The sequence below is a fragment of the Euprymna scolopes genome, chromosome 6 (genome assembly GCF_053919585.1).
Source record: "Euprymna scolopes isolate OS-2025 chromosome 6, ASM5391958v1, whole genome shotgun sequence".
NCBI classification, from domain to species: domain Eukaryota; kingdom Metazoa; phylum Mollusca; class Cephalopoda; order Sepiida; family Sepiolidae; genus Euprymna; species Euprymna scolopes.
This window is the reverse complement of record NC_136487.1, coordinates 86,874,390-86,886,408: the sequence shown is the minus strand read 5'-3', so window position 1 is coordinate 86,886,408 and position 12,019 is coordinate 86,874,390. Positions and strand designations below refer to the sequence as shown.

Below are 12,019 nucleotides of genomic sequence, written 5' to 3'. Positions count from 1 at the left end.
TCTTAAGCACGCAGGCCTGAACCCCAAAACCTTTGAAGAAGATGCTGCGGATAGAAAATTGTGGAAGGAAAAATGTTTTGCGGGCATTAACACATACATTGACACACGTTTATTGAATCAAGCAAATCTTCGTAGAGCAAGAGTAGGAACAGCACCTTCCCAGCCTGTGAGTCATGCGGCTTGGTTGTGGGAGCAGAGCTGGTCTCGTGTCACATATACGGCACAAGCATTGAAGGCAGAGTGAAACAGAGCGAATCTTTGGCCCTCATGCGTCGAACACGACGGGAGAGAGTCCATTATATATATATATATATATATATATATATATATATATATATATATATATATACAAGGTGTCCACAAGGTCTGGCTACATTATGTAGCCAGACTTTGTGGGACCATCCTGTAGATTATGTAGCCAGACTTGTGGGCACCCTGTATATATATATATATATATATATATATATATATATATATATATATATATATATATATATATATATTTATATATATATATATTTATATATATATATATATATATATATAAGTAGGTTGTAGTTTGCTTGAAGCATTGTTGAAGAAAATTATAAGATAAAATTAAAAGCCAAGAACAATGCGAGATTTTTTTTTTATATAGAGTAAAATTAAATGCAAACAAAAGAAATAAATTTCTTTTTTTTGTTGTTGTTTGTTTTTTCTTTTTGACACAAATTTTAACTCTAAACAACAGTAATTTTTTTTTTCTCTGTTGTATTTACAACACCATTACAACACTATTGAATACAACAGAGAAAAAAAAAATACTGTTGTTTAGAGTTAAAATTTGTGTCAAAAAGAAAAAACAAACAACAACAAAAAAAAAAGAAATTTATTTCTTTTGTTTCCATTTAATTTTACTCTATATAAAAAAAAAATCTCGCATTGTTCTTGGCTTTTAATTTTATCTTATAATATATATATATATACACACACATATATCTATATCTATATCTATATCTATATATATATATATATATATATATATATATATATATATATATATATATAACTTCATTAAACATTTTTTCAAATATACAGAAGTATTCATTTAATTCACATTCATATTGTTTTATTGCTGTGTCTTAAACGCGTTTCATTGGATGGCATGAATAAGCAAATCATCAGAAACTTACATTTGTTCCACAGGAAAAATATGCAGTTTTTCTCCCTTGGATTAAAAAAGATAAGTAATGTTAAAAGCAATTGGAAACTTTCAGAAATCATAAGTTGTTTAATACGGTTATATCTGCTCTGAATATAGAAATCCATTTTTATTGAGCTTAATTAATTATGGCAATTTTGAATAACTTTATTAAATATACACATCATAAATGTATATTTGTTTCCAAACACGCGCGTGCACACACACACACACACACACACACACACACACACACACACACACACACACACACACACACATATATATTTCTTAAAATTTCTATTTTACAAGGAACAGACGCTCATATTGTTGCTCATTTTCAAAATTTTTGGCTTTTATTTATAACAACCTTTGTACAATTGTTTCAGCCCAATGTAGGAATATAAGTATATAATTTCATCAATTATAATTTTGCACAACTACGTAGCTCATCAGCACATATAAAAATCCAATTTTCCAAAGTTGCACAGTCTATAAACTTTATTAACATGGCAGTAGTCACTTTTTTATCAACAAAATATATGTAATGCGTCAAGCAAACCGTACCAACATTTTATGAAGTACACTTGCCTTTTCATTCCCTTAACGCCTGTACAAGTATCATCTTTCTTAGCTGGAATATTTTTATGCTTTTTTTTTCAAATTTAGGTATTCAATAGTAGTCACGGAGTTTAATTTAAAGTTCCCAGCAGTTTTTGTAATTCAGTTTCCAAACTACCAACATAGTTTTCATTAATCTAATTTCAATATTATTATCTAATTTCAACCAACGTACATGATTTATTATTTTCAAATTTAAAACCTAATAATTTTAAGCATATACATCATAAGTTGTTAATTATTATTATTAATAAAAGTATAAAAATAAATAACTAGTAATAAGCTAGAAAACAGACATCGAAAATGAAAACTTCGATTAGATAAAAGAGTTTCAAACGATAGATCAAAATAAACTGGAAGTTTACGATGTTGAACAGTTAATTATAGAGATATGATCAGGAACAAGTGAAGCAATACTGAGTATGGAGTGGCGCCCTCCCCTACATCTCGATGTAACAGCTAACAAAAAGGAAGCCTTCGGATCTCCCTCGACTATATTTTGGGCGTTTAGCTTGCATAAATTTTGTTCACTGGACTTATTATGCAAATATACAAGTATCTGGAAAGTTGTGAATTTTATGTCATGTGATATATAATCCTGACACCAGATTCTGTATCATGCATCAAGCATTCGAAATGATTGATTCTCCAGAAAATCGACCGACAAAACGAAACCAAATCTCAAACGCAAATTTTTTTTCATCACAATATATATATATATATATATATATATATATATATATATATATATATATGTGTGTGTGTGTGTGTGTGTGTGTACATATATATGTGTGTACATGTATACACACACACACACACACACACACACACACACACACACATATATATATATATATATATATATATATATATATATATATATATATATATATTCCACTTGTTTGAATAACTGCAAGAACATTCCTTTTTTGCTTTACATGCATGTGAAACTGTGCAGATACTTTCCTTATGAAGACATATCACAAACAAAAACAAAACAAGACCTATGGCTGTCCGAGTCCTGGTGTAGCGTTTTGCATATCGTGAGTTTTCCCCGTCTGACTGCTTGAACTGTTTGCGCATATATCTGCAGCGAGATTAGCCGTACTATTCTGACATTGAACATATCAGAATCACAAGTGTGGGCTTGTCGACATTGATCAGGTAACCTTCCTGTCATCCATATATCCGATCAACATATTCGGAATCAAGTGAGCCGTTTCCAAAGAAAAAAACTTATTAATCAATAACTTGGTTACTGGATTGTATCTACCTTTTTTTTTCTTCGAGTTTGTCCACGTATTCTGCAACTAGTGAAAGACTTCTCCGGCCACAGAATGTCACTTTCAATGTCAAGATTCAGTGAATCATGATTTCCTTTTTAAATCCCATAAACGTTGACTTCGTTTTCTGAAGTTATAAAGTCACTAGCTGAAGTAACTATCAATGTTAGGTTAGAATGTTACGTATTACTTAGTAGTAACTTTTTTTTTGAGTTAATTGTGGATATGTACAAATAAAGAGTGCGTAGAATGAAGAACAGAATGCTCCTTGCTTGACTCAAGCTTGAAACAAAACATTGTCATGGCCACGTTACAGCCAGTGACCGACATTGTTAAAGCAACTAGTGGCCAACAATCATCGTAGATAAGTAGAAACATTAACTAAATATAAGAGGTTAAGGTAGTTTGCTTAAAGCATTGTCTAGTGTGTATATGAAGGAAATTTAGATACGGCAATACAATGTCGATGCCAGATAAACACAAACTGAAGCAAATTGAGACGATGGAATTAGCGATTCAGATTCACCTTTTTTAAGACAATATATATATATATATATATATATATATATATATATATATATATATATATATATATATATATATATATATATATATATATGTATGTATGTGTGTGTGTGTTTGTATGTGTGTGTGTGTGTGTGTGTGTGTGTGTTTTAATAGATTTTATACCTACATTGTGTTCTTACTTGCGCTAGTATGGTCAAATTGAAGTTCTGTATTGTATATTTCGGATTGTTTTTTTTACGTGTAAAGAATAATAATAGATTTTAAAATAAAATAAGATTAATTTCAGGCCTTTTTTTTCAATTTCTGCGAAACTAATTAATTTTTGCAGTAGCATTCTTGAACTAAGGTCGAACACATATTTGAGGAAGGGAAATTTAATTTTCTTGAAATATAATACAATCTTGAACTTCCATCTGACCATACTGACGCAAGTAAGAACACAATGCAGGTAAAAAATATGTTAGAAAAAATAGATATACATTGTATTAAGAAAAGTGAAATCTGGATAGCTTATTCCACTGCTGTATATATATATATATATATATATATATATATATATATATATATATATATATATATATATATATATATATATATATATATATATATATATATAGTGCAAAGAAGCTTTGAATAAAAAAAATGCAAAAATAAAAATAAAGAATGCAGTTTAAATTCCCGGAAGGGAAAAATATTAATTTTAACCTATCGCAGACTAAGCACCTACATAATCCGATTTCTAAAAAGTTTATAATAACCAAAAAAAATTCATTTATATATGGATGAAAAAAAAGGCTTAACTAAAATTGTTAAATAGAAATAGACTTAGCACTTGCATAAGCCGATTTCGCAAAAGTCTTCAATTTTAAAACAGAATTTAAATACATAAGGATGAAAAGAGAAAACCTTAACTAAAATTTTGTAAATAGAAAACGGGGATCATCAGCTGCTTACCATGTAGCTGTTTCGGAGATTTAAAAACAGGACAGCTGTTAAAAACATGGCTCTCCGGTGGATAATACCACTTCCCCAATAAAAGAAATATAAAATGATACGGTTACTATTTTACTAATATATGAAAAGAAAATAGATAAATTAAATAAAATTGAAAAAAAATAAAAAGATAAACTATTAATAAGTAAGTTTAGGACTACAAGATCAATTCTGCGACATGTTAACTAGCATATGAATGCTATGAGAATGAATATATATATATATATATATATATATATATATATATATATATATATATATATATATATATATATATATATACTAGTGGTATTCACCTGGAGTTGCCAATCGGTTGTATATAATTTTAAATAAACGTATTTACAATTTTTTGCTTTGAACAAAATGTATTATTTGCCCCAGTTTGTGCCTATCCGTTACATTATATTTCCGTTGATAAATTTCATTTATATTAACTCAATATGTTTTGTGCAAGTGACTCCACAGTGAGTCGTAAATTGGAGAGTAGAAAGTAGTTGGGTTTACATTCAGCAACTTTGTACCTCTCACTGCTTTCATTTTGCCCTTTAGTCCTCATATTCCATGAGCGATGTTTCTCACAAATGGAAAAGGGTTGCTATTTGGAGGGTTGGAATCTACTTATCATTGGCTACTTTATTTTTATCTTGAAGTGTTTTTAAGCTTCTTATATTAAGTGGCTTCATGCTTTGCCTGGAGCAATTACCCCCCCCCAAAAAAAAATAGGATATAAACTAAACAAAACAAGGTATCGTGAATAGATTATGTTGGGAGAAATAAGCATGGTTTTCATTAGAACATGAAGTGAGGTCAAACAGCCTCGTGAGAATGTAGCAGTTGCCATCTTCCAGGGAGTTTGGCATTGAAGACTTGTGTTGATGATGATTTGACAAAACACGATCACAATTAAGTTATGCGATTAAAATAAATGATTACCTTCTTCTCTTTTTCCCCTTTTTGACTTGCAGCACAGACAGACGATTAACATGTTGAGATGAATAATCCATTCCTCTTTTGGGTGATCTTTATAAATTCAACAATCGTTTACTATTGATTGCTTGTTGATAATAGAACAACTACTACACTATTCCCTCCCGAATTGACCATTAAAAGTTTGAAATAGTATGGTATACTGAATTGACAATTACGTATAGAATAGTAACTGCTTCAGACAGTCAAGTACCAAACCTTTACTAGTAATATATATATATATATATATATATATATATACACTAGTGGTATTCGCCCAGAAGTGGTAGTGTGGATATATGTTGTCAGTTGTATATAATTTTAAATAACCGTATTTACAATTTTTTGCTTTGAACAAAACGTTTATTTGTTGTCCGAAGTGTCAAGCTTCAAAACGATACCGATCTCGTGAAAATTCGTCGCCTCTGTCGAACGTTTTTGCGATACATACATACATACATACATACAAACAAACAAACATTCACACATACATTTTAACAGACAGGCGAGATTTATATTATAGATAGTAGAGATTATTAAGAAATAAGCGAATGAGTAACCGTTTGGTGTGTGTCATATACTGGATGAAGATTTACTTCCTCTCCCCACTTGAATCACAGGACACGGCCCCGAAAATGGATACATAAGAGAAAAATACAAATAATCGTCGTTGATAGATTATCTGCATTCACGGGTCAAACCATGTACGGAATTTTAAAAGATTAAATAAAGACGGAAGTTGAAAAAGTTTAAGTTTCGAAGTGTTTGTCTCGAGAGAGAGACCCCTTCTTTTGTGAGAAATTCGGACCTGCTAGTCGGAATTGACGATGAATTTAATCTTTTTTTCATCTACTACTACTACTACTACTACTACTACTACTACTACTACTACTACTACGAATAGTTGCTCCAGCAGTTTATCGATATCAAATTATTCCCAAGATAAGTAAAAACATTTCTTACCGGAAATTGGCCAAAGGGCACGCCGTATCACAACCCTAACCCACTCATTAGAAACCTGTCTATCTACTCATCTTTGTCGTGGATCTTTTTATGAAACAAAATTTCTTCGGGTTTTCTTACATCCCTGTGTTTCCTTCTCTGTGCATCGTGTTTCATGTTTTTTTTTTTTACTCGACAGACATCTCACCTAGTTAGAGATACATCGTCGTCTGGACTGACGACACCATTGCACAGACCAAAATTAAAATTTACATTTAATTGCGAACACAAGCCGTAACAGGCCCAATTTGAGGAGCTTGAAGTCATTCTTAGTCACTATCACTATTAAATGCAGGATAATTTTGATTCAGAGTTATAATACCTCTTAGAGTTAAATATAATCTTTCCTGTGTATGATACAAACCATTCTGCATCCGATGTTGTAGTATAATATGGGTTCAAGATGGGAACAGGAGCTTAGTTTTCTTAATTTTCTCAAGTCGGAACATGTGTCTATGCAAATTAAATTATTTCAACTATTAAAAATAGTTTCATATAAAACTTTCTTTAACCAAATCGTTGTCATTATTATTTATTATTATTTTTTATTACATTTTCACCTCAAACAAGGCACATTGCCACTTTGGTGTAAGGGGCTACTATCAGGGACATAAACTACTGGGATACAATGTAGGGAGTTGGGCAGCAAGATGTCGGTTCACGTTACACTTGAACTTCTGCATGTCATTACAGTTGGGGAAGCAGGGACCCAGAATGGAATTCCAAAGTCTAGCGGTTCTGGGGAAGAAACTACTGGAGTAGAAAGCTCTCTTACATCTTGGGATCTCTATTGTGTAGGGGTGGGATTTAGCTGCTTGTCAGGTTTGTTGAGGGTATTTACGTTGTGGGGGCACAAGTGCTTGCAGTTCGTCGGAGTATTCACCATCAAAATACTTGTAGAACAGGCAGAGGGATGCAACATTTTGTCGGTGGGACAGAGGCTGAAGCTTAGATGACAGTTCAGGACCTATCAAGTTGGAGACTCTCTTTTGAACCTTGTCTAGGAGCGAGAGATTAGTAGCAGATGCACCAGCCCAAATATGAAAACAATACTCCATACATGGGCGAATGGTGACCTTATAGAGATACAAGATACTTTCGGGCGTTAGTAGCTTTCTAGCACGATAGAGAGAGCCTACCTTCCTCGCAGCGGTTCTGGCAATGCTCTAAATTTAATTGCTCTAACTCATGTTCTCTGTGAACGTTAGGCCAAGGAGTTTAAAAGATGTACTTTCAGATAATGAATCTTTGGCTATTGGTATTGGTAGTAGAGAAGGTTTCTTGTAATTATTAAAGGAAACAAGTTTAGTCTTGGCAGCATTGAATGTGACCATCCATTTTTGTCCCCATTCCACTACAGATTGGAGGTTATCTTCTAGTGTTTCTGCTATTTCCTTAGATATATATTCATTTGTTTTCTTGTCGTGCCTGTTATAAAACGTGGTCATCAGCATATATACCCATAGAGGCAATTTTGTAGGAGAGGTCATTTATGAATATTAGGAATAATAAAGGTCCAAGGATAGACCCCTGAGGCACTCCCACATTTATATCATATTGTTTAAATGTACGACTGTCGAGGACGACCTGAATTTTTCTCATTTCTAAGAAGGATTTAATTATGTTAAGTATTCGTCAAGTGATACCGTATGATCTAATTTTCCTGAGAAGACCTTCATGCCATACCCTGGTCAAAAGCCTTAGATATATCTAGAGCTACCGCTCTACCCTCTCCTGCTTTGTCCAGTGAATGGTATATAGGCTCAGAGATTACAGTTAGGATATCTGCTGTGGAACGGGCTTGCCTAAATCCATATTGTTCGTCGGTCAGAAGTTTTGCATCTCTAAGGTGATGGACTAGAGCTTGATTAATTATGGCCTCAAATATTTTGGCGAAAAGTGGGAGGAGGCTAATGGGGCGATAATTTAATGAGTCAATTCTTTCACCAGAATTCTTAAAAACTGGTACCAACAGTTTTCCAGCAGGCAGGAAAGCAAGATTTATTAAGGCATTTGTTGTAAAGTTTGGAGAGAGCATTTTTTTAATAGCACAGCCGGGATGAGATCAGGTGCACATGCTTTTGAAGTGCCAAGGTTTTTTATGATAGCATGCACCTGAGAAGGGGTGATTTTCAGATCGTCTAGCATGGTGTCTGTCCGCAAAGGAAAGTCAGGGAGGGGGTGGTTAGCAGGGTTCAGTGTAGAGTTGGAGGCAAACCGACTGGCGAGCATGTTAGCCTTCTCGGTTGCTGAACAAACACGCTCATGATTTTTGGTTAGTGGGGAAATTGTTGCTTGCCCATTATTTACTACACTGTTGTAGATTTCCAGAAATCATGGGTTCCTAATTTTTGTGCTTCGATGCATTTTTTGGTTGTTTCCGTAAATTCTCTCTTAGCTGTCGCTATTTCTTTCTTATAGTTACTTCTTATAGTTACTTCTAGCTTTTATATACTTCTGCCTGTTCGAACTGAACTTATGTCGATTAAATCTGCAGTATGCATGCTACCTTTGCGCAACGGCAGTTGCACAAGTAGAAGTAAACCATTGAGGAGAGTGGGGCTTATTATTACAGTGAAACCCTGTGATACGGTGACCCTATGATGCGTTTTTTTCAGGTTATGATGTTTTCTGGCCCCCTAGTCCCGGTATTTGCCCCGCCTTATGATGTTATTTGATTATGTTTACATCACAATCACATTGACACACCGGTTCTCACTAGATCACCAAAGTTAAGCAACGTCGAGTCTGGCCATTACCAAATGGGTGACCATTTGGGAAGGCTAGGTGCTGTATGTACCTTCTGGAAAGGATTGCATGGGGCGGCGGTGTGGTCAGTGCTCTCTCCTCATTCCGAAAAAAGAACCCCTGCTACAAAAGAATTTACAAAGTTGTGAAGGCCTAAGCCCCTCCAGGGGCTCAAGGCTATGGTGGATGGTATTTGATTATATACTGTATTTTGTTACTAATTTTTAATGCTGTATCCCGGTTTTTATTATTATTATCATTATATTATTACGCTAATCGCTCCGTCCGTTATCATGCTGTGCATCTCTAAAAAAAGGAAAGTGGAATATTCCAAATAAAACTTGTCATCCCTTAAAAGCAAATAACAATTCCTAGTAAAACAAAAAAAAATTTTGTGTCGCTGTTGAGGCAAAGCTAATAAAAATGATTTGTTCTTCTTGGCCTTTTGGCTAAGATCAAAGTGTAGTATCTGTTCTTCAGATACAGCATTTCAATTTCTTCTCTCTTAGTGGAGGAGAAATCCTTTGCGACTAAGACAATTTTTTCTCCACGTTAAAAACGACCCCGGTGTATAAATCTGTCCCATAAGGAGGCATTGTGAATAGGTACTACATTTAATGTAACAAAGTTTTAATATTACAAAAGTAACTGGGAAAAGTAATTTCTGGTTTAATTACAAAATGCCCTGAAAATGTCCCTTCTGATTAATTATAAAATGCACTGGAAATGTCTCTTCTGATTAATTATAAGATACCCTGGAAAATGTCCCCCTCTGATTATTTTTTTTGTTTACTTGCCTCCCCACAAAGACGGAGTTGGACATGAGATTGGTTAAAAATTATGGGGTAACCAGCTCCCCAAAAGGGGTACTCTGATCAATAACAAAAATAAACATTGTATCAGTAATGAAGGATTTCTCCTCCATTAACCAAGACCAAAAAAGGGGGGGATTTAAGTCACTGGAATTCTGAGACTGATACTACACTCAGAAATTAATGTTGAAGCAATGATTGCCTAATCCTTAACCGTGTTAATGTTTTTATGTATTAATTTCGAAAAGCTGCTGAAACAGTTTATGATTTAAATATTACTTTATTTCAAGTATATTTAAACAGTGGGGTGGGGGATATAAAGCCAGTCCCGGAAATTACTTAAACTGTTTACAATTTAAACATTACTTTATTTCATGTATATTTTTAACAGTGGGGTAGGGGGATATGAAATCAGTCCCGGAAATCGGTGAAACTGTTTACGCATTAAACATTATTTTATTTAATGTATATTTTTAACAGTGGGGTGGGGAATATGAAGTCGGTCCCGGAAATGGCTGCAACCATTAACGTTTTGGACATTACTTTATTTAATGTATATCTTTAACAGTAGGATGGGAGATAAGAAGTTGATCCGGGAATGGCTGAAAAAGTTTACCATTGAAACATTACTTTATTTCATGTATATTTTTAACAGTGGGATGCAGGATATGAAGTAGTCCCGGAAATGGCTGAAACAGTTTACTATTTAGACATTACATTATTGCATGTTGGGTTGGGAGATATAAAGTCAGTCCCGGAAATGGCTGAAACAGTTTATTATTAAAACATTACTTTATTTCATGTATATTTTTTAACGGTGGGGTGGCGGACATGAAGTCAGACCTAAGATTGAATGTGATAAGCACTAATATATACTAGCAGAAAGCGTCGCCCAGTATTGAATGAGATAAGTGGAAAACATATAGTAACAGAATACCCAGCGTTGCCCAGGATCGAATTAGATAGGTGAAAGATATATACTAGCAGAATATGTGGCGTCACCCAGGATTGGATAAGATACTATGAGAATACCTGGAATTGATTGATGTGTTTGTAATTAAATAATCATTCTAGGCAATATATCACAGTTGGGGGAGCGACATAGTGGGTTTAAGTTATGAAAATTATTGTCGAAATTAGTAACATATCCAAGAATTATGAAAAAGATGAAATGTGAGTTATTTGATTGGTGTGTTTGTAATGAGATAATAAGACCAGACAATATATCAAAGTTCTTATATTAATAGGAGGGGGGCATTATGTGGATTTTTAATTATAAAAAATGATTGCCGTAATTAGTAACATATCCAAGAATTATAAAAAATGATGAAATATGAGTTAGCCCAGCAAATATATCAAAGTTAATATTTTAGCAAGGAGAAAATAATCAAACCAGACAATATATCAAAGCTATTATTTTAGTAAGGGGGCGATGATGGGGGTTTAATTTATGAAAAATGATTGTTGAAATTAGTAACATATCCAAGAATTATGAAAAATGACAAATGTGAGTTAATTGATTAGTGTGTTTGAAATGAAATAATCAGCGCAGAAAATATATCAAAGTTATTATTTTAGTAATGTGGGGTTATTAATCTGATCAAAAAATATAAAAAGTGATTGTCGAAATTAGTAACATACCCGAGAATTATGAAAAATTATGAAATGTAAATTAATAAATAGTTCTGCTTTTTTATGAAATAATCGGCCCAGACAATATATCATAGTTATGTTTTAGTAAGAAAGGGCGATGATGATCGTTTGCCTTATAAAAATATTGTTGAAATTAGTAAGGTATCCAAGAATAACGAAAAATGGTGAAATTGTGAGTTGACTTATCGGTGTGTTTATAATAAAATAATTAGCCCAGACAATGCATCAATATT

The 12,019-nt window shown here is 33.1% G+C and overlaps 1 protein-coding gene and 1 pseudogene across 7 annotated transcripts in view; one reads left to right on the top strand and one right to left on the bottom strand.

Annotated features, from left to right (window-relative positions):
• Positions 1-12,019, bottom strand: part of LOC145277762 (hemicentin-1-like) — a 508,122-nt gene that overhangs the window by 19,946 nt on the left and 476,157 nt on the right. The gene's annotated exons all lie outside the window — the stretch shown is intronic.
• Positions 9,751-9,889, top strand: LOC145278460 (U2 spliceosomal RNA; annotated as a pseudogene).